The sequence below is a fragment of the Equus przewalskii genome, chromosome 6, assembly GCF_037783145.1.
Source record: "Equus przewalskii isolate Varuska chromosome 6, EquPr2, whole genome shotgun sequence".
Lineage (NCBI taxonomy): Eukaryota > Metazoa > Chordata > Mammalia > Perissodactyla > Equidae > Equus > Equus przewalskii.
The window spans coordinates 40,774,298-40,798,556 of NC_091836.1; the positions used below are offsets into that span (position 1 = coordinate 40,774,298).

Sequence of the window (24,259 nt, forward strand, 5' to 3'; positions counted from 1 at the left end):
ATTCTTGCCACATGGACCTCTCCATATGGCAGCTCCCAACGTGGCAGCTCGCTTCATCCAAGGGAGCAAGCAAGAGAGCAAGAGACAGAAGGTGAGCAAGAGGAAAGTCACAGTCTTTTATAACCTAATGTTAGACAGTGATGGTATCCCAATCCTTTTGCTGTGTTCTGTTTGTTATAAGCAAGTCACTAGGTCCAACTCACACAAAACGGGAGGGGATTTATTTACCTAAGGGTGTAAATATAGGGGGAGAGAGGAAGGATCATTGGCACCATCTTGGAGGCTGGCTACAACACATAGGACATGTTTGTTATATATTAGTAAAATGTTTACTGAATGAATGAAACACTTTTTCTCTATATTCTTTATTTTCTTTTTTTGTAACAGTTTTCTGAGGATCATATAGATGTGTTGTGCTATTGAATGGAATTTTCTTTAGGGATTCTAAACTTCAGATAAAAAGTTGGTATAAAAATACAAGATATCTTGATATTTTTTTTCTTAATCTCACTGAAATGCCCTTTCCTCCCTTCAGGCCTAACTTTTATCTTTGCCTCTGGATTTTAGCTAAACAAATAATTTAATAACTGCAGATAAAGACATGGAACCCTCCAGGTAGCCATACTCTCAAGTGGAAGTTTATTTGATTATTCTTATTAAATAGTTGATTCCCTTTCTTCTCCTTTAATAAAGTTAAACTGTGGCCATCTGGAATCCTTTTCATCCACATGAAAGTCTCTTTCCTGGTGATGTGATAATATCAATAGTAACGTAGCCTTCAGATGCCTTGAAGGCTATGGGGAAGGTCGTGATGGATGTTATCACACAGAACGCAAGCATCCCATGAAACATACCTGCTATGTCAGCTTCTCCTTCAGTGTCTCTTGAAGAGATCCACTTCCCTCTGACCTTTGTGCATTCATTGCATGCACATTTTCAGAATATTCCTGATAACTAGCATTTAGATGATCTTTACATTTTGCAAAGAGCTTTCATATCAATCATTGCCTTTGGTTCTCATCCTAGCTCTGGAGAGTATCAGATGGGCCTCAGATCACACTTCTAGGAAATATCAGAGCCAGAACTAGAACCCAAATCTTCTTTGAGCCTGCTTTTTAAATTACATCATGTTGCATTGTGAAGTTCCAACTTTTTTTTTTTCATAAGTTGGAGTCACTAACTTATATTACTCTTAAATGTTTCCAGGGAAGGGTGCCTTAAACAATTCCTTGCTAAACAGCTGATTTTTCTTATACAAGCTGTTTTCCTGCCTGTAAATTTGCTTTCTCATCTATGAAATAGGTATATAATCATTTCTTCTAATAATGATAATTGTATGAGACTAAATGAACTCAACATAGTTAGGTTTTCAAGCTTACTTATTTTGGTTTACCAATGACGTGTTTCAAGCAAAGCCTACTGCTAGACAAATTAAGGATTTAGAGGGATATGGAGACACAGATCCTCTCCCCAGGAAAGATTGTAATTTAGAGCACTTGTTCTTATGATGTTCTGAGTCAAGTAGTTGTTTGGATTCTCTGAGGACTGTGGCCCTTCCATGAAAAATCTTCGTTGACAAAAAATTATGCATAGAGTTCCCGAGGCAATTATAGATCAGCTAAAACTCATCTTTGGATGTGAGTTAAGACCTCCGATCTAGATGCATGTGGTCTGCACACGGGACGCTAAGTGTAGGCTACAGTAACCTTTAGTAGTAGGCTAATGCCCAGGATTAGCTTTAATGGCTTGCTAATATTAGTGAAAATGTAAACACTTGAAATCATTCCATTGACAGGTAAATGCACTTTCACATTCTCCATTACAGCTTTAGGTATTTGGGTTAGCAACCAGACTGTCTGAAGTGAAGGATTGCTGCACAATTCGTAATACACAATGAATACTCACTTAGTCCATTCATTAGATTAAATCTGCATCCTAGCAGCTATTAAATGACACTAGCCCATTGTAACCACAGAAAAAATAAAGCTGGTAGTATTCCCAAGCCTTCTCCACTTTACTTGGCTCTGAGGTCAGCAAGTCTGATCATACACTAGCAAGTCACCCTTTTCTCCACGACCTTGTAGCATACACATTTCTACTTGGGAGATGCAGAGCAGGGAGGCTGGTCAGGAGTAGGTTTTCTTTCCTTGTCCTGAGACTTTGGCTTGTCCTTCAAAATGTGAGGTCATTGTTCTCAACTCGCTTAAAGAAAACCAAGAAACAAACAAAAAAGGGATTAGCGAAATTCCTTTGGGTAGGTAGAGCTGCAGAGGAGAATGGTCTGATGAAGTGAGCAGCAACAATCGATGTTCAAACGGAGGTCAGCAGGTCAGGCTGTGCCATTGGATTTGGCCAGGATTGTTTAGTCAATAAATGACCTGGCAGGAAATTCCTATAAACAAACTGCCCTGTCTTTAGTTCGGGAGCCGACCCACAGGGTTTCCTGATCAGAAGCACCGGCCACAGGCTGTCTCTCACACTCCTTTCAGCAGACGTATCTGCTGAGCTGAGCTGCGTGTACAATGTCCTCCCTGCCCTCCTGCTTCGTCTCCCCATCTCTGCAGCTGTCGTCCTACCACAGCTGTCTTGCTATTGTTAGTGGGTGAGCACGTGCCCTCCTGAGTGTCCACCTCTAAGCTGAGTTACTACTTGCTGTAGGTCAAGGAGATCCACATTTTAATATGGTCATTTTCTTGCTTTGCCAAATCTAAAGGAGACTATTTGAGTTCAGGTTGTACATAATTATTGGTGTCAAATAGATCTAAATAAATTATTAAATGTAAGTAAAAACTATGGCAGCAATCCTGATGTTTGAAATCTTTGGTTCCATACAGCAATAGGGTCTTAGGAACATAGACCTGTCAAATATTGGGCAACAAAGGGGCTGGAGGATATACAGTCCAGCACCCGCATTTCACAGACATAAAACTGGAATCCTAAGTGATTAAATGATGTGCTGTCCACAAGTCAGTCCTCTTTCTTTCTTCTTTTTTTTGTTTTTTCCTGAGGAAGATTGTCCCTGAGCTAACATATGTGCCAATCTTCCTCTAGTTTTTGTATGTGGGGTACCACCACAGCATGGCTGATGAGCAGGCTGTAGGTCTGCACTTGGGATCCGAACCTGCAAACCCTGGGCCACCGAAGTGGAGCAGAAGAACTTAACTGCTACACCACTGAGCCAGCCCCAGTCAGTCCTCTTTGTAATGAAAAAATATTTTTTATTACTTTTATTTTTTGGCTAACATTTCCATTCAGCATGGTTTCCATCCCTTAGTAAATGTAAAGAATAGCATTTCTCTTCAAAGTTGGAGAGAGGGCTGGTTTTTAATATGATTATCCCTAGGACTGCCTGCGTCTCCAAACTCACTTGCTAAATTAAAACTTCCTTCAGATTCCAGCTGCTCTATAACCGTCCACACTCCGGAACAATGTGGCAGTGTGTCTGGCGCTTGGTGGAGGCAAGTTCAGGAGAAGTCCCCCCATTTTTCTGAAATTTCTCCTCATGCTTTGTAGCAGGACTTAGCATCCCTCTGTTGTGCCACTTTCCTTATACAGCTCTCTAGTAGGCACCATTCAGGACAGAGCGCCATTCTGTCCTGCCAGGCAATGATCCGTGCGAGGGCAGGAACCATCCACCCCCCGCACAGAACAGCCATAAATTAATAATTAAAAATACCTTTGTCAAATGACAGATGTAAGAATGACCCATACATTACTCAAAACTTTTGTAAAAGAAAAGGAGGGGAAAGAGGGATATAGAAGAAGACAGAGAAAAAAGCAAGAGGGAGGAAAAAGTCCTCATTTTCGTGAGAGTTCTGAGGAAGGTTTGGGTCATTTTCATTTCATCTCCTAAATCAATTTGCGTGTCTGGAGCCAGGGCCTGGGCCTCTCCTCATGTTGGGAAGGAGTGGCTTTATTACCAGCCACTGGACTCGCTGATAGACTTGTCCTTGATGTTCTGGAATGGAGCGACAGGCAGCGGCTGACAGAGAGGCAGTGTGAGGAAGGCTCCCGCAGGGACGGAGTGTTCGAACCTGCTGAGGCGGCTCCCCACGGGGCCATGAGCTGTGTGCAAATGGCAGTCGGTGTACGCTTTGAAGCCTCCAGCCTTGGGAACTTCAAACAAGGAGAGGACAGACGGATGATCTATGGGAAATTAATATCTAACGGGGCTCAAAACTACTCTCCCTGTCACCTTCATCTCCCGCGCGCTCGCTGACAGTATTTACTTTCTGAACATACTGAACATTTAATCCAACAGAGGCTCCCTCACCCTTAATTTTTCTAAAACGGAAAACCTTACATTTCAATACCATCCATTTTAACTATTTTGTTTTTCGGCTTCACTTTGAACTGTTCCTTTCTCTAGGTTTTGGAAAGTTCTCTGGGAGCAGAGGAGTGAACAAGGTTTGAGGAAGGAGCTGGACTGGCAGATGGAACCCCTTGCCACTGCCCTGCCCTGCCCTAAAGATGCTCCTGGAATCCTGCTCAGAGTCAACCCCCACTGGGTCAGGAGCAGGTCTTCTTGCTCACCTGCGTATAAACCCACATACCCTAGGATTTGTACTTTGATTTGATTGCTGGAGTAGATAAGCTCACCTTGGACCATACCTGGAAAAGACATGGTTTGCCTCCATTCATCTATCCATCTCTTACCCATTCATCTATCTACGCACCATCCATCCATTCAATCATTCATTCATTTGAACATTCAGGCAAATAGACATCTACAAACATTTGTAGAGCATCTACTATGTGCCCAAAACTATGCTAAATGCTGGTAATACAAAGAGAAGAACGTGTGGTGCTGCCTTTGAGGAGTGTGTATTCTACACTGGGAAAGACCCAGAAGCAGACAGTTCTTTAATGCCACCCTCCTGTGTTTGACACACACAGGTTAACCTGTCCCTCAAGTCCCCCTTGAGGGCCCCACATAGTGTTGTCTTTTCACCATCTTTAGGATGACCAACTCGTCCAGTATTGCCCAGCACTGCCCAGTGCTTCCCTAGCTTTAGCACTGCAAATCTCATTTCCTAGGAAATCCCTCAGTCTCAGGCAAACCAGGCTGGTTGGTCACACCGTGTGTCCAGTTCCTACCCATTGACTCACCACCATGTACCCACCCGTTCTCAGCATCCCCTGGGAACTTGTCAGAAATACAAATTCTTGGACTCTACCCATGACCCTCTGAATCAGAAACTGGGAGTGTCACAACAATCTGTATTTTAATAAACCCTCCAGATGACTCTGGTACATGGTAAAGTTTGAGAACTACTGCTCTAAACTGGTTCTGACTTCTGACCCATCAATATCTTTCTGTCCTTAGGGGTTCTCAGAATCCTGTAGGTGACTGACTAACTGATTTGATAAACTAAATATAGCCAGGTGCTAATGATGATAGTATATTCCCTGAACTAATAATCATTAATATAGAAATAAACAAGCAAGCCAGTAAGTAAATTAACTATGATGGGGAAATATACTTAGGCAACAGCAGAAAGCTGAGACGCCACATCTGGTAGCTGAGGGATGTCTCCCCTTGAAAGGTCAATGTGTGTGAGAGGCTGAGGTAGAGCCTCGCTGTGTGTGGGCTGCCTAGAAGATCACCCCCCTTTCTAGCTCATGTTTTTACAGAGTTCTACAGTGCTTTTGTGTGAAGTCTCTGCACTGTTTGCCCCGCTATATCTGGAGCAAATATTTGGAGAAGTGCATTGCCTGTACACAAAGCCAGCTCCAAGAACAGTGCGAGGAGTCAGGGAAGCTGGCCTGTCGTCTCAGCCTGGGCATTAAGTGATCTTGAATAAGTAATTCAGCCATTCTAGACTTCACTTCTTTTACCCACTAATAGATGTGATAAGTGTGCGCCTCTTCTTCCAAGGTCCTGTGAAGCAGGTTCTTTTGAGAACTATGTCATCATAAACTGTCGTTTCTGTGATGACTGCTTCATACACTCCTATGTTGTATATAAATGTATAAATTCGTACAATATGGGAAAGATTTATACACTCCATATTGAATGAATAATGTATTTTTTTCTTGAATTCTGTAGAAAAGCATGCCAGTAATAGAAATTACACAGTGGAGGGGTCTGGGGCAGAGGCACGTGGTAAGTTAGGAAAGCACCCAGACACACTGCGACACCTTGTGCTAACTCTATTTCTTAGGCTCACAAAGAAAACATTAGTAATAATAAGAGAACACCACCACTGAAGTTGTCTCAGAGGAAGATATGCGTTTTCTAGTGTGCTCCAGGGTGTAAAGGCTGCGAGGGTCCTAGCCATGGGACAGGGATGGTCTCTGACCTGTCTTCGTGGTAATGGCGGCTCAGGCGTGAGAGATGCTGAGCACAGTGATAAACAACATGCACCACGTCCTCTCCTAGGAAGCTATCATTTGAGTGAAAAGTGCGGCACTAAATAACAAATTTAGAAAATAAGGTTACGTCTGTCACTCTTGAGCGCTGTGGAGGCACTAAAGATAGGGATGTGATTATGGGGAGGGGATTGCTACCTGAAGATGGTATGGTCAGGGCAGGCCTTTCTGAGGATGTGGCATCTCAGAGGAGCTCTGAAGGAAGAGAGGAAGCCAGTACTCAGAAAGCAGAAGGAACCATATTCTATGCAGAGGAATCACCAAGTGCTCGAGTCTTGACATAAGCCTGGGCTCGGTGTATGGGGAAAGCAGAGAAGATCAAGTATGGCTGGGGCACGGTGAGTCAGGAGAGGGGAGAGGTGAGCTCAGGGAGATGGAGGAGGAAAGATCCGGCCAGGAGATTTAGAGTTTGGATTTTATTTTAATAGTAATGAGAAGTCACTGGAAGTTTTAAAGTAGGGTGAACCTTTAATTTATTGTCCAAGTGGGATTGCTTTTGAAAGTGAAAGGGGCATTCTTAATAATGACACCTGCACAATGGTCTCACAGGTAAATAGGGGCTTACGTTTTCCCTGATTTTGAGCAGTATGGTGACATGATTTCTGTCTGTGAAAGATCATTGCAGCTGCCATGTAGAGAATATACAGCAGGAGGGCAGGAGTAGAAAAGCGAGCAGTGGAAACCAATGTGACGGCCATGGTTGGGGGGGGGGGGAGGCTAAGAATGGGCCTGAGACTCAGCCAGTCACAATGCAGGTCAGGGAACGCAGATGCGATGGCAGTTGTAGACCACCAGAAGGAAGAGGCACCACATGCAGCTTAGAATTGGTAAATTTAGAACAATTAAAGTGAATATTTCTTTACCCAGCAGGTAGTAAGTATATGAAACTTGTTACTCCAAGACATGGCACTGGCTGACAATCTAAAGAGGTTAAAGGAGAGTGAAGGGAATGAGTTGCTAAGGGAAACTAGGTTATTTTGGATACACCCACGATGTTGAGATATTAATTTGAAGGAAAGTAACGGTGGCCTCTCCATATCAGCCTCAGAAGTAATAGAGGACTGAAAATCTTCATTTGTGACGCTGCTTGGCAATTTTCACACTTTAAATTCCCCGCTGCCCACCAAGAAGCTTAGATCCTCCTCATCCTAATAGCAGCAACAACAAAAATAACAGAAAACAGATGAAACCAAAACTTTCTTTTGACCCTGCCATTCCTCAACCTACTAACCCTTTTTCTTCTTCCTGTTAGTGTCAAATCTCTTTACATACCTGTACACACTTTCTGGTGTTTATCTTTTTGCCTTCCATTTCTCCTTAAATTAATGCTTTTTAAGTTTCATCCTAACAACATTCTTAAAGGTCTCTCTCAAGGATGGTCCAAAACCCCTAAGACCAGATGCAATGGAATCTCTCTTCCTATCCTTTCTTTCTTGTTTGCAGCCCTGGGAGATCTCTGGGCTCCCTACAGATTTGGGACCCTCACCTCCCTCAGTGAAGTTTGGCCTCTTGGGGATGAGGACTGTGCCTTATTCATCTTTGTATCTTAGTAGTTAGCTTAGTGCCTAACACAAAATAGCTGCTTCTGAAATGTTGTTTAACTGAACTATGTATAAAATGGTCCACCATGTACACTGCCAGATCCTCACACCTCACAGACCGTGGATGCCCAACAAAAGTTGGTTGAATGAATGAAAGAAGGACCTGTTGGATTGATGAGACAGTCAAAGCATATTTATCGTGCCCCTTTAGGGTGCAGCTCTGCCTTAGGTGCGCAGGTGCTTGCAGTAGTGGGTAAAATGAGGAAGCTCTGTCTGTGGTCTCAGTTTCCTCGTCAGCCATTCACTGCTTAGCAGCGTGCAGTGCTGAGGCTTTTCCCCATCACACTGCTGCTGCAGACTCTCCGTCTCTGACAGTGTGGCAGTGTTCCTGACAATATCAAATGCAGTGACTTTTTATTAGGTCGCGAAAAAATTGTATATCGTGTAATTTTATAATTAAGAAACATTTAGAGTTTATCTATATCAACGCTCTCCAAATTTTTCAACGTGTTACTCATTCTTTTAATCCCCATGACACCATTTTCAAGTATGTCTCCCCAAATCTATTTTCAGCAACAGCTCATTTTCTCCTTCAAATAAAAGTATATGTATCTGCCATTCAAAGCAACTGATCAACCTTAATTCATAAACTGAACAAATAGTTATTGAGTTACTGTGTCCCCAGTGCTGTGCTGGATGCCAGAAATTAAATGATGAGCAAAACACAGGCTCCTTTTGCTGACAAACCTTATGATCTAATGTAGGAAATATCCAGTGTTACCACATTACTGAGTTTATATGATTCCAGCCAAAGTAAAAGACATTTTATTTAGATTCAACTGCCTTTGAATATGTATTCAACTGGATCTATGTATTCTCTTATGTATGTATTTGAAACATTGAACATGGGTATGACCATCTTTAGATAAATGTATTCTTTTACATTTATATTTGAAACTGAAAATAGGCATGGCCATCTTTAGAGGCTCGAATACACCGGGGGAGGCTTCCAGTGTTAAGCCATCCCGCTGGTGGAATAGCCCATTTTACAGACAGGCATGTTAAAACCCACACAGAGTTTTAGTGGCTTGCTAAGGGTCACACATCTACTCAGTAATAAAGCTGGGGCTAGAGCTGAGACATGGATTTCCAATCTTGTGTTTTTCTTTTCTTTCTGTTTTGATTTCTCTGATCCTCTTTCTTCTACTTCTTTGTATATAATATTAAAGTATCTTAGAAGTCCATTAGTAATGGAACCTGTTTAACTTAGTTTAATCCAGCATTTTCCAAACTTAATTTAACCGCAATCCCCTCATTTCACAAAGCAGTTATGAACACCTCCTGGGACACAGGTCCTTGCACAGAACAGACTTAGGGAAATACTGGCCCAGATAAGAAGTTCAAACTCTTTAACCTGTCATTTAAATTCCTTCACCCTCTACTTTTCCATCTTTATCTTCCATAATTCCCAGCTTACATCCTATCCTAAAGTCAAAGTTCTGAGTTATTTTATTCCCTGCTCAGAGTATGCCTTGCTCTCCACTGTTGCATCTTTTCTCACCCATATTCTGGGCTGTCCCCCTCCTACTGGCTCATCTCAATTCTGCCCATCTTTTGAGCTCTGCATACAGCTTCCAGTGATGAGTGCAGCTGGAAGCAACCATTTCACCTTTCTCTCCCTTCCCACGGTACTTAGAGTCTCTACCTTAATTTGGCAGTGAAGACATATGACTCTTTGCTGTTTGTTGTCTTTGCATGATTTTGTATCCTTTCCTGTGGATAGGCATCTTGTCTTGTTCCTTATAACTCCCATAGGGCAAGCAGGCAGGAAAAACTGAGAAATTTGAAAACCAGTCAGGATTTCTCCTTCTCCCTACCCTCACTAAATGACATCTTCAATGTGTACATCTCTTCCATTCTCATTGTTAAAGCTTTAATCCAAGGCTGTTATCTCTTGTCTAGGTCATGTTATTGTCTCCTAACCCGTCTCCTCATCTCCTGGCTCACCCAGCTTCAATCATCCTCCGCCCTCCTACCAGATGACCTGTTTAAAATAGAAATCGCATCAAGTCATTCCAAAGGTACCCCATAATCTGCAGGAAAGAGCACCAACTCCTTCACGTAGCATAAAGCCCTTCACTGTCTGGTTCCTAAAAGCCCTTCCATCTCTCTCTCTCTCTCCCCACTCTATCTCTTCCCCACCCCCTACCCCTCACCTTCATTCCCAGCTTGTTTTGCCATACTGAGCCCTTAGAGATTCTGGAATATGAAAATTGTTTCGTGATTTTCGTACATGTGATTGCGTTTGCCTTGAATGTTAACCCCCACCTGCCCATACACTATCTTTGCTATCTATTGCAGTTCTTAATTTCTCTTTGTCTGCCATGCTTCTGCCAGTTACTATGCTGAGATTCTTGTGAATATTATATGATGAACAGATTGCTCTCTCTCTCTCTCCCCTTCCTCCTTTCCTCTTTGCCTCTCCCCATTCTCACACACACATACCTTTAGACACACTGTTTTGCAATTATTGAATTATTTATCTATTTCCCCCGTGGGGTTACAAGCAGATAGGGATCCTGTTTGAGTTATCATTTTGTCTATACTACCTACAAAAGAACCTGGCCTATGTAAGGAGCTTAGTATTTGTTGAATAAATTAACAAATGCATAAATGGTTGCAGTTCCTGGTACCAATGAGGCTACTGTGCACTGGTGGGCTACATGCATCTAAAATAGGACACCAAGTTAAGTAAGAAGAATCCTGCAAGGGAGGCTATAGCAGTTGCAGGTGCTTTGTTCTATTCTAAACTGACATCTTGGCTCACTGACTTCCATTAAGCAGGCTCTGTAGAAAGTTGAGCCCTAGCAGCTAGGAACACATGCTTGAATCCTCCCTTCAGAAATAGGGCCTGAGAGACTGAAAGACTGGCAAACAGGCTGTGGGGCTTCATTCTTCCTTAAAAATCTCCAAATCAGTTGAAATTGGCAAGAATCCAGACAACTGCATTCCTCTTCCCAGTGTTTCTCCATCGCTGCTTCTTTATGGGACTACCTCAGGTACTTCAAGTATAAAAGGGGATGGAACGGTAGAGAGAAACTTTATTCCTCTAACCTAATCAATTATTAGTATAGAAAACTTGGAACATAAAGATCACACTTCACCCACTCAGGGATTTGCCACACTTCTATTCCTAGGAAATGATTTCAATTCTTCAAAGTCTATTTTCACCTTTAACGTCCACCCATCCATCCAACAGTCCATCCATTCATCTATTCATCCACCCATTCATCCATCACTTATCCATCTGTCGATCCATTCACCCACCCATTCATCCATCACCCAATCATCTATCCATCCACCCATCCATCCATCCATCCATCCACCCATCCATCCATCCATCTATCTATCCGTCTAACAGATATATAAGGTGCCTGCCTGATGCCAGGTATAATTTTCAGGGAATACAAAGATGTGTTCTTTGAGTTAACAATTTGTAAATATTTTGTGTTATCTTTGAGAGTGCTCTGTAAATCTGTAGTCCTGACCAGTAGAAAAGAGAAAACATTCAAAAATTAAGGTTTCACGGAAACTCTTATTTCTTTAAAATTGTATAGAGGACTGAAAATCTGAAGCTAATAGAGAACATCCTTGATATCTTGGATGGCTTTCTCCACATTGTGCTACTGGGAATCCAGGTGTGTTAAGGGACAATTAGAGGTAAAACTGATGCTTGTCTTTTTCAAACAGTGCCATTAAGGGTCACGTTCTGGTTTATCTTTCTCCCCTTTCAACCACATTTTGCAAGTCGCACAATATTCAGTAAAAAGGTGTTGCTATGTCTGAGACTTCTCTTGTCTTCCTGAAGAGTACACCTGGATGAGATCTTGGTTCTATCATTTACCAGTTCTGTGACTTGGGCACATTACTTAACCACTCTGTCCCTCAGTTTGCTCATTTAAAATATAGGGATAATAATATTACCCATTACCTATCACATCCCATTGTGAATTTTAGCTGAAATCCATGTATGTAAGGAGCTTTGCATATGCCTGGTGCACTGTAGTTGCTCAACTAACAGTGCCGAAGAGGATGATGATGTTGCATGATGTTAATGATAGTCTCTGAGACATTCTGCATTTCCATTTCAGAAGTCCCCCACTGTTTCTCTTCTTCTCTTTCTCTTTTTCTGAGACTGTTAAAGGTTGTTCTTATTTGTAAGCGCTTCCCGCCCCCCCTTTTGCCCTTCTTCCTCACTCCTCCTTCTTCTCTAGGTTCCCGGGGCAGGAAGAAACGTGTTTTTTACTGTGAGTAACTCTCCTAGCTATGAGAGTCCCCTGAGTGCTGAGAGAGCTTGGGCACTGCTGGAGGTGATGCACCTGTACTGGGTGACAGCCCATATCTGTAGCCACCACCAGCATCAAAAGAAACCCCAGGAACAGATGTGAGATTCAGGATTAAGCATAGGACAAAAACCAGCAGGAGGGTTTTCACTGGGAGAGGATGTATCAGGAGTCCTGCAGACCACCCCACATTTGGAGGTTCTCTAGGAAGACTCATAGGACTTAGCATGTAACGGCACCCATGAGTAAGATTTATTACAGAGGCATAGCAAGGATACACAGCCAAATCATGATGGATAAAGACACAGTTAGGAGGAACCCGTGTGAGACTTTCTTGTGCTCTCTCCCTCCCAAGAGGGGCTGCACAAAGCTCATTCTTCCTGCAGCAAAATGTGTGTGATTTTTCTGCCCAGGGAAGCCCTTTAAAGACTCAGTGACCAAGATCTTAATGGGGGGGCTGGTCATATGAGTACCCTCTCCCTAGCACATAGCAAAATTCCAGACTCCCAGAAGGAAAGCAGGTGTCCAGCATAAACCATATTGTCTGTACAAACAATGTAGGCACAGAGAACCAGGCTTATCAGCTAGAGAAGCGTGAGAACCCTTCCCAAATCCAAGTTCCCTGGCACCAGCGAAAGACCAACCTTGCAAGCAGGCCCTTCTAAGGACAGCAGCCTCAGACCTGCTGTGTTAACTTCATTCTGCACAGAGGGCCATTCCGTTCCCCAGCTAACAGTACTGTTTTCCACTTGTTGACTCAGCCCTGTGTGATTTCTGAGCCAGTCCCACCCAGGGTGGGAAGTTAATTAAGAGCTCTGTGGTCTATGTAATTCATCTTGCACTGATGATCCAGTATGAACTCCAGGGAGCCTGTGCCTTTCCTTTATCTTTTGGCTGAACCTCAGCCTCCCTCTTTCACACACTCTGGTTCCCCGTTAGGCCTGGATCTCTGCCTCAGCTCCCAGGCTGTCTTCCTTGTCCCCCTCCTGAATTATTACCTCCTCTTTCTTAATAGAAGTGTTGATGAGTCTGCATCCTCTCCATGAGTTTCACAGCCTTCATGGACACACGTTTTTCTCCCCCTATCTTACTGGTTTCAGACTTCTGAGAAGGTCCCGGGAGCCAGAGGCCATGATAATCCCAAAGTTAACTAAGTTAATGCTGATTCTGATGCTCACTGCTGGCCCTCACCCAGTACACTGGCCATCTCCCTCTGATTTAACATGACCTAGAATTGTCCCAATTTGCCATGGGCTTTTGGACCCTGTCCATTGATGTCCCAAAGGGTGCAATCTTAGTACTCGAGGATTTCTTCCACGCTATGCCTGGGTCTCTGGCTTCTCCATGGGTACCTTTTTACTGGGAACTGAGCATGTCTTTGGTGAAGAAGACAATGGAGTCAGAAAGAAGACCCACGTCAGCTGCCAAGAGAAGACACTGCCTTCTATTCATGTGAGCTCTCCTACGTGGAGCTGAGAAAGGCCTAAACAGTGACACCAAAATATTAATAAAGAGAGGACTGCGCTGTCCTATCCTCAAGTGTTGGAAATACTTCAGACCAATGTGACCTGTAGCTTAATTGCACATTTTCAAACAGCCTTTCTAAATTAAAACGTAATCCCCCAGCAATAAGGGGCGAGGTTGCCCCTCTCCCTCGCCTGGCACTTCATTTCTCTCACTCTTCTCTTCTTATCTCACTCCTGCTTTAAATCTCTTTCCTTCTGCTTCTCTGTTCATCCTTCTATGTCCTCTATCTATCTTTTCCTTTCTTGATGAAAATTAAGGAAAAAACAACTTGATAGATTTTCCGATAACCTTCGCAGAAAGTCTCACCGGGTTACATTTTGCTTTAATAGCATTTAAGCCAATCTGCCTGATGTTGCTGTAAAGGTCAATTAAATTCACCCTAAAAATTTCACTCCTGGCTCATTATACAATTGGAAAATGAATTAGAAGCACATGCTGCCCCTGAGGTTTCTGATATTTCACTAATGAATATGTCTTAGAATGCAAAAAAAAGGTGTTGTAGGCCACACAGCTGCTTGCAGTGTTACTGGCCTGGCACAGATCATTGGCACAGGTAGCAGCTTGAGACAGTGAATGCTAGTTAGTCCTGTCTCCACTCCACTTTAGGAGATGTTCACACTTCTTTAATGCCTGAGGGTATGATCAGCTCTTCAGCATCCCTGTCTACGTATCTGGAGCCCAGTTTTAAACCCCAGGAGAGACATCTAGCTCACCTTTCTCCCCTTTGCCTGCTCTTAGTGTGGGTTCAAGGACTGCAAGTTCAGTCTAGATAAAATATGATTCTGAAGGTAAATCTATAAGGAAGTTTGGGGCCTGGGGCATGTGTATTTCAAAGCCAGTTATCAGCTGATGTGGGGATTCTCAGATTCTGATGATAAGGAGGGACATGGTAGCTGTAAGTAGAGAACAGTGCGTGGGGGAGGAAATATGCATTTCTGGCTTAACTGGGGCCAAGGGTACAGGGAACAAAGTCAAATATGGGTCTGACTTAAAGAAGTAATTTTTAACTGACCTTCCTCACTGCTGGAAAAAAAAAGTCACCAGACAAGATAGCAACCTCCTTGTCCCTGAGAGTGTCTTCAACAGAGCAAAACAAGCCTGTGGCTGCCTTCTCTCCAGGGAGTTATGTTTCAGGTAGAAGCCTCATTTATTTATTCATTTATTTGTTCATTCAACGTATTTATTGATGTGTCATAGACAGAACTAATCTTAGGAATGGCTACAGCTGCCTTATTATGTATTGAGTTTTTTATGAGGGTAAAGTTATTTATTTTTTTCTTTTGGTGAGGAAGATTGTCGCTGGGCTAACATCTGTGCCCATCTTCCTCTATTTTGTACATGGGATGCCACCACAGCGTGGCTTGATGAGCAGTGTGTAGGTCCACACCCGGGATCCGAACCCTTGAACCTAGGGCCACCAAAGCAGAGCATGTGAGCTCAACCACTACACCACCAGGCCAGCCCTGAGGGTGAAGTTACTTTTAAAAGAAGTTTCCATATCTAAGTATTGAGTTTAAAACCTGTCCTGACATTCAGGTTTTGGAGGACTTTCATGTTCCCCAGACTGCCAAGGCTATGACTATTCTGCTTGCATGAAACTGCAAACTGGTTTGCTATTTTAAGGCAAGATGGCTCCAAATCTCACAATATGCGTTATTGGATGTCTATCTTAAGGTTTAACTATAAACCTAGCTAAACGAACTAAAATATATAGAGACAATCTCTCTAGTCCTTCAGGAAGGGGAAGGGCAATCAGTGATGTTCATCCTATATGTTTCACAAATATCCATACAGGATTTCAGTATTTTAGAGCTGGAAGGTACATCAAGGTCATCACGTGGAGTTTTTCACTTCTAAAGTGAGGAAACTGAAGAGGCTTTCCTCAAGTAGTTAGTATGAGAATGAGCCACACTTCACCCAGGGTCTTTGGACTCCAAAGCAATGTTCCTTCTTCTCTGTTTTTCTACTATATTGGCTTTCTCCATTTGTAAAACCCTGTTCCTCATGTAAATGGTGTTCCAGAAGATGGAAGCCTTCAGGATGTGTGTTGAGGGTGGCCAGTCAGGTAGTGAGGAGAGGAGGGCATGGGCATGCAGGGCTGTTGTCTCTGAACCCCAGGGGGTGAGTTCCCTTTGCTGTACTTGGCCTTGGAGCCAGCCTGCCTCTGAGAAGGATTTCATTAACATGCTCTTGATGTTTTCATTTTCATCTCCTGGTACCAGAACGTTCGTGTCCTTTATCTCAAATCTAGTGTTAGTAGATGCTCTTGGAGTCCTGTTGACTCCATTGTGCAGCAAGCTGAGCCTATTCAGAATGTCGCCAAGAAGCACCATGTCTTAGATCCAGGAGGTGATGATCAAAGGCACTCTGCCACTCATTAGCATCACTGACTGTCAGCAATCTAGCCTTGGAGCACAAGAAATAGAAAACTGTGCAAACTAAGGGCTGGAGATTGATGATGGCATGAGGGAAGGGTTTTCCCTTTCCTTCTTTCTAAACTCAGTCTGCAAGTCATAACTCTGAAGGCACATAGCCTTCCTATCTGACTTCCACAAAACCAGGACACAGCCTCAGGTTCTGCTGCCTCTTCCCTCCCTCTTCCTATCTGCCTTCTCTTCTCTAAAAACCCCTCAAGAGCGCAGAATCTCCTGTTGTCCATGAACATGAGCTCAGGCTGCCCCATGGCCTGGGAGGGCTGGCCAGAGCTTGTGGGGCTGGCTAACTTTAGAAAGCATTTTGTCACAACTAGAAGGACCCACAACTAAGATATACAACTATGTCCAGGGTGGTTTGGGGAGATAAAGCAGAAAAAAAAAAAAAAAAGATTAGAAAGCATTTTGATACATTCTTATTTAAAAGTCAGAGCTAGTTATACCAATATGATTTAACACAATCAAATTTCAGATAAACCAGTGCAGGCTTTGAGAGTAAGCCTGATGTATTTGGGCTTCCTATGGGAATGGAACTGGCAAAATACAAAATGAGATGCATGGGGCACTTCAATTTGTGATGCTGTACCCAGCCAGGGAAGTCAGAGGGAACAGAGAAGAAAGAGAGAAGCGGGGATGGAAGAAAGAGAAGAGACAAGGAGGCAGACCAGGCAATCACAGAATTACCCTGACGACAACAAATGGAAGGACTAGATAGTTTAGAATGCTATGTATCCTTCTTGGAGTGTAAGCAGTCAGGGAAGAAAAGGAGGGAGAGAGAAAGGAAATCCAGTGAAAGACAGAGTCAGTCAAAGAGGACAGAGCACATCAGGAGGGAAAGAGTCCAATCACTCCTCTGCTGGACACAGGGCTTTGAGTGTTGTCACATGAGGCCATCATTCTAGGGCTGCTGTGACCGGCAGGACCCACCCACCAGATCCTCTCCTCGGACTAACCGTTTTCAATTAAGACTATCAGAAAAGCTAATTATAATTTTAAATCTGCCTCTCAGACTCACTCTCCCTCTTGTTCTAAACGGATTGCTTAATGGTCCCAGTGCAAGGCTCTGAAACACTGGAGGTTTCCTATTATTTCTTTGCCTCCAGCAGGGACCAGGGAGTTCCAGAGCGTTAGATTTCAAGGGAAAATTGGAGTAGCAATACTCTCTTTCTCTTTTACAGAAACAAAGACTCTTAGCATTGGGAGAACATTCGATTTTGATTTTGATATAGTTGGACCTTCTACTGCATCAAAGAGTTTCCCTGCATGCCATCTGTGACCAGGATTACCTGGCTTTGTTTGAACACAACTGGTGACAGGGAGCTTGTTACCTTAGGTCCTTTGTTGGGCAGCTCTCATAGTCAGAATGTCTCTCCTAGTGTTGAGCTGACATCTGCCTCTTGCTAATTTCCATGCTTCAGTCTCAGTTCTGCCTTGTGCTCAAGATTTCTGGGCTTGGACAACCCAGTCTTCTGATCTCAGCAGTACCTGAGCTTGGGAAATAGGAAAGCTGGTCCCTCTCTCCACTGAGCTCTCCTCCGTGGGATCCGCCACCTGGAGTGCCGTTCTGTGTTGGGGGTACTAGCTTCTGAAGCTGTCCCTCCTATCGCCTGCATTTCAGATCTCCTAGATGAGCAGGGAGACAAACAGCCTCCCACTTCAGTTATTATGCTGTATCATATACGATGTGTAAGTACCCTGGAAGGTAGGTGTTAGTATCTCCATTTTTAAGTAAGAATTCTGAGGCTTAGAAAGATTAAGTGGCTTACTCAAAGTGATGTGACCAGCAAATGGCAAAAGCCAACGCTCAGGCTGGTGCCTGTTAACTCCAAAGCCTGTTTTCCTATGACACGCCCAGCAAAACACATGGGACACATGGTTTACCATGTAAGAATGTGCTTGGGAGTATATGTTACAAATAGCTATTTGAAGATGGGAGTGTCCAGAAAGATCCTGAATATGTTATATGTATATGGACTAAATGGTTGGCTAGCATCAGAGTCATTCCAAAGGTCACCCCTCTACTTTGCATAGCCAGCCTCACACATCCCTCCCACTCTGCACTTGACAGCTGGTGGAAACACACAGACAACAAACAAAGGCAAACAGCGCTAGCGGGGCCTTAGTCCAGTCATGTCCACGTGCGTGGCCTGTGGACTGCCTCCCTCTGCCACGCCCTGCCCGCTCCCTACACACACACATTCTGCCTTTTCATTCTTTTTTCCTATTCAGTCTTGTCTTGAATTTACATGGGCAAAAACAAAACAAAATAAAAAACACAAGCACCTATTAGGAGTGAGGGACCGCACCCCTCAAGATCACCAGTGGGTTGCTGGCTGGTGCTTTGGAACTGCCAGGCCAGTCAGTTGTGATGGGCAAAGCCCATTTCTTAGAGGGGGCACCTGGGGGCCAGGAGCCCAGCACGAACCCCACTGAGCAGGGCACCAGGGGCCTGGACCCATCTGTCTGCAGGGACGGATCCACTATTCCCTTCAGATCTCCAAATCCGGAAGGAACGTTATTAGGAACTAAGAACGCACCTCGCATTAATTTAGTGTGTGTGTGTGTTTCCCCTGCAAATCTGTAGGGACTAAAAATACCTGTGCGCTCCACGGCCCTGGAGACCGCTGACAAAGGAATTTGCATTCGCAGTCAGAAACACCCTCCGATTACTTTTGAAATAACCTCCCTTACATTTTAAACAGGTTGGCGGATTCATCATTTAGGCTACCGCCAGGAGGCAGCTATTAAGAGATGTGGCAGGGAACAGCATTTTTCTTAAAAGGTTAAAAAAAATGGTTATTTTCATTACAGTGTCGTGATTTTTCTGGTTTAAAAATAAAATCCATTTGAACTTGGGATTCTTTAGGCAAACTGATATCTTTAGGGAAAGTAGGTTAATAGGAAATGTTTTTGGAAGAACCAGGCTGTCTTCCCCATTCCTCTGGAATGAGAGCAGGACACTGTGCGCTGCCACCAAGGCGGAGAGCAGGACGCAGATGGGCGGGCGGAAGGGCCTGTCTTTTCCCTTCCAGGTCTCTTGGACGAGGGAGCAGGGTAGGAGGGAAATGCAAGATCACTTAGCAGCCTGCAAGTAAATTAACCAGCAAATTAACTTTTCAGATCTCCAACTGTTTGCCCTCTCAAATATATCAGTCCTACCAGTCTATTGTTTCCACTTTGCAGCAGGGCTGGGAACAGTGTGGTTCAATTCAAATTCCAGGGCCTGGGGAGAGCAGACCTCAGGGGCTCCAGAATGCAGGATGCAAGGAAGCAGCGGAGAGGCCACAGGCGCTGGAGCAGAGAGGCTGTGCATTTGCAGAAGGGGCATCAGAGAGGGAAGGAGCCAGGCATGTGTGTGCGTGTCTATGTGTATGTCTCTATGTATGTGTATGTCTGTATGTGTGTTTACGTGTATGTGTCTGTATGCGCATCTGTGTATGTGTGTCTGTGTGTGCATCTCCGTGTGTCTGTGTCTCTATGTGTGTGTGTGTGTGCGTGTGTGATGCAGGGGATGGGGTGTGGTGAGGGAGTGTTAAAGGCACAAAATGAAGATTTTGCACAGGACCACAGGCCTCAGGATCCCACACCAGCAGATGGTGCTGTAGGCACAAGTTTGAGAGAGGCAAGGCTACAGGTTTGCTGGAGACCTCAGAAGTAATTACCATGTTGAATGCAGGATTTAAGGGAAGATCACACCCCGTCTGCATGGAAAGCAAGCAAACCCTGAACATACCTAGGAGTTCTGCTTCCTCGCCAAGGAGCCCGTGTTATTTAGACTCATTGATTGAATTGCAGGTTGCAACTAAATGATGCCTCATATGGCTCCATCTTTGATGATGGGCTCGCTGGCTCCCTCGCGCCACCTAGAAGGAGCACTTTATAGTTTGGATATATGTTGGAGGATAAGGCACCCCTTTGTTGTACAGCTGCGGGAACGAGGCTTCATCCCTGGAGCCCCTCTCTCTCCCTCTCTCCCACCGATCTTTCTCTTGGCCAAGTTTTATCAAAACATCTCTCATATCTCTTATTCCCCCGTCCAGTAAAGCCTTCCATTACCTCACATCTGAGCTCATTTAATCCTCTCCTACCGGCGTCTCTGCCTGCAGTCATTCCCACTCCCATCCGTCTTGCATGCTGCCACGAGGTTAATCTTTCCCAAGCACAGTTCTGATTACGTCGCTCGGCGCAGACACTTCAGCGTCTCCACTGCCAGCTGTGGGGTCCAGCCTAGTCTCCAGCCTGGCCTCAGTCTGGGAGTCACACACAGCGCCAGCTGCACTTCGCGTTACCTCTTGCTCTGCTCGTTCCAGAGCCAGAGCTAGCTCCTTGCTGTTTCCCACGTACAACCAGAGCTCTGCCTCTACTGTGTTAGTGTTTTCATTTTCAATTTCATTTCCAAATGCCCCAGTCTCCTCAGATCTCCCCATCATACGCTACCTGCTCCGTGAAGCCGTCCTGGTCACACCAGCTTGAAATGCCCACTTGCTGCCCCACACCCCCAGCCTGTCCCAGCGCCTCTCTTCTGCACTTGGCCTCGTTCACCCGCTGTGGGTCCCTGCCCCCCTGGCCCTGCCTTGCAGGTGGCACATCTCCTCCTGTTCCCACCCCTGCCGTACAGGGGAACTCAGCAAAACTGACGGGGAAGTGAGGCCAAGAGTCTACCCTAATGTGCTTTTTTCTCAGCTAAGCTTCAGTTTGAGGCAGTTTGTGGTGATTTCTTTCCCCCAGCTTGGAAACAGGAGGCAAGAGGACCCTGTCTTCCACTGCCCGGCCGCCATGACCATGAGCACTCCCTACCCCTGCCTGCTCCAGCTCCCTCACCTCTTCATGGGGCATTAGTGGGCATCAGGAGATTTGATTTTTAACTTCTACGCTGCCCCCAAGTGGCAGGCCCGTCTACCTTCTGGGCCTTCTCCCCTCCACGAGGCTCAAGGAGGAAAGACGGGGCCTTGGCTCCTGCCACAAACCCCTTGCCCTCTCCTCTCCCACAACTCATTTGAAAACCACCATTTCAGAGGAAGAACGGCCTTGCAGCTCTGTGCTCACTGTGACCCCAAGGTTGCCCTCTACCCTTTGCGTCTTGAAGCTTTCCTGCCCTCCTGGGGTGGCTGGGGAAGCGCACCAGCAGCCAAGAAGCTGCCGCTCTGGCATCGCTTACCGTTCACGAGCTTCCCCAAGAAATTGGCCTGTCCCTCCCTTGCTCGTCTTCCGAACCAAATAAAATTTAGAATTATTTCAGATGGCCTAGTTGATGCCAACTTTCAGCCTCCCAAGTGCTATTTCTAAAAATTTATGCTCTCGTTTTATTTTATTCTTAGTAAGATTATAGACTTTTTCAAACAGAAGGAACCTTTAGTGATAATTTGGAAGACTTAATTGTGAATCTCAAGTCAGTGGCTGCTGTCGCATCTCTTCTCGCCGTCACTGTCCTTCCTCATCCAAAATAGCCCCGGCATTCCTTTTGGTATGAGAGGGAACCTTAAGGCTACACTTTGGGCTGTCCAGCTCTGAGCCCTCATGCGGTGGGGCACTGAAGGCCGGAGCTCACTCCCTCCCCTAGAACCCGAGTAACTTGGGGGTCGCACGGCTTTGAATCAGCTGGCACTTGCTGGTTACTGCGTATGTGCCATGTGGATGTCATCTCATTTAATTCTCACCACAGCCCTACAAAGTGGATCCAATCTCACAAGCTGAACAAATGGAGGCATGCAAAGTTTAAGTAACTTGACTAATGCTCCAGCCCTTAAGAGGCGACGCTAAGACATGAGCCTAGGAATTCTGACTACAGAACCTTTGCTTTTAACTCGTCCATTTTACTGCGCTCCTGTGAAGGCAAAACCCTCAGGGCAGGGAAAATAGTTCCACGGTGAAGTCACAGCAGAACGGGAGAAGATGAGCTTTGGGTTTGGACTGAACTGAGTCAAGTCCTGGTTTTACCAATTGTTGTATGATCTTGAGACGGTTATTTTAATTTTTCTGAGCCTTTGTGTCTTTATTAGCAAAATGAGATGAAAATGCTATTTCAAAAAAAAAGAGCACAGTAACTGAAGTTCTAGGTGTGGAATTCCTGGCAAGGGTGCCTGGGGAATCGCAGGTTCTCTCTGAAGGCGGGTTTCTCCCTCTCGGGGTAGAAAGTTTGAAAGTCCTCGCTTTGCGCGGGATGAGCCAAGGCCAGCTGCGCCTTTCCCTGGAGCCCAGCCCCGCTCTGACACCAGGTTGGGAGCCAGTTCTGGCTCTCTTCTTTCAGCAACGCCCCTTTGTAGCTTTGAGCAGGATCTCTCCCCTCCCCGCTGGGACGTGAGCTACATTACCATTTCCAAGGTTGGAGGTGTTCTATTTCCTTGAACTTTCAAGGTGAGAAAGTGCTGATAGAAAGACACCAACCTGAAAAATTTAGAAGCCAATTCACAGAGAGAAAATGATTGAAATAAAATGCTTTCAGCCCAGAGTATGGTGTTTCTCAATCAGGAATGAGCATCAAAAATGCCCTGTGTGTAGCGTCCAATTATTTAAATTTTATAAAGCTATCTTTGAAGCCCCTACCCCACTGACTCCTAAAAATTCATAATAGCTGAGATGAAAACTCAGATCTGTGTTTTAAAAATATCCCTGTTTCAGAACCACTGAGCAGGCATGGTACAAGGTGCCGGATGGGCCTATTTAAGCACCTGACCTAGCCTAAATACAGAATCAGCAAGCTGCCGTCATAGGGAGCAGATGTAAAAAGCCCATCTGAGAACAGTGTTACATATTTTATAAAGTATAGCTGAAGATATTGTCAGTTTATTATGTGTTGCTGCACATGCTAAACAGGGCCAAGAAAGAGGCTGCGTGATCACGTGAGCTGGTTTGTTTCTGTTTTAATCAGTGAGAACATTAAAACCAACATACGTTGTCCCTCTGTCTCGGCAGCTCAGAGCTAAATTTGAGCTCACTTAAGCTCAGTTGCCCAGCCCAGGTGGTGCTTGATACCTTTCTTTCCCTGTTCATTTCAACTGGTTTGTGTTCCTGTTTTCATTTTGAGCTATTCTGTTTTATATGTATTTTAACATCGCAAGCTGTCTCAGACCCTTTTTCTAAGTAGGTGGAATATAAATCATGAGTAAATAAATAAAGCTACTGAGGCAGTGAGTGACTTCTGAGAAAGGAGAGGTATCATAGGCAGGCAGACACAGCAGGACTGGATATTATTATAATGGGTTTTTATACTTTGATGATAAAACTATAGCTATTAGCTTTGAAATATTGTTTATACATTGTTGCCTCTTATATGCTTATTAATTGATTTGTATAAACTTACATACATAGTTTATCAATATGAATACTTTACATTTATGAGCTTGTTTTCTTCCAATTAGTCCAAGGAGAAACCCAGTGACAGCACGACACCCATCCACTGTTCCCCGACCCTCCCTCTGGAGCCCTGTCCACCCTCTCCTGCTCCTGTGGGCCGTCCTGCCCTGGGTTCGTGGGAGACTTTCTCCCTTTCCCTCCCTATTTGCAACTACTGGTCCCCTAGGTTCTTCCTTTCTCATCACGTACTTTGTCTTCTTCCACTTGTTTCCCTGCAGCTTCTGCAGTTTCTCCCAATTAAGAATGAAGAAGTTCAGTGAATTTCAGTCCTAAAACTGGGAAAAACTGTCAATGCTTTTAAGGGATTTCAAGGCTCTTCATGAAGACATGCTGTGTACACCTACAGAACTCCCTTGGCACTTTCACAAGATTCATTCATTCTTCCATGCTACTGGATTATGTTTCAGTGCATCTAAGACATCCCATTAGCAGATCATTCTCTGCTAGGCATAATCCCGCCAAATCCCGGATGTCCTCCAGCAAAAGTGGAGTAGATTCTGGCCGATCTGGCCAAACTGGCCACAAACAGGTGAGCAAGCAGAGCTCAGATGCTTGGGCCAACCCTCGATTAACCTTGAGGAAGTCCTTCCTTAAGTTTCACCGGGCTCAGCAGTATCTGGCTTTCTGGTAGAAAGTTTTAGAAAGATTATGCACAAGGAGGAGCAGATATCGACATACTTAGGGATGCCCA

General features: G+C 44.6%; 1 protein-coding gene across 8 annotated transcripts in view; it reads left to right on the top strand.

The window, feature by feature from the left end:
* The window catches only part of NTM (neurotrimin), a 908,157-nt gene that overhangs the window by 458,327 nt on the left and 425,571 nt on the right, over nt 1-24,259 (top strand). The window lies entirely within an intron of this gene.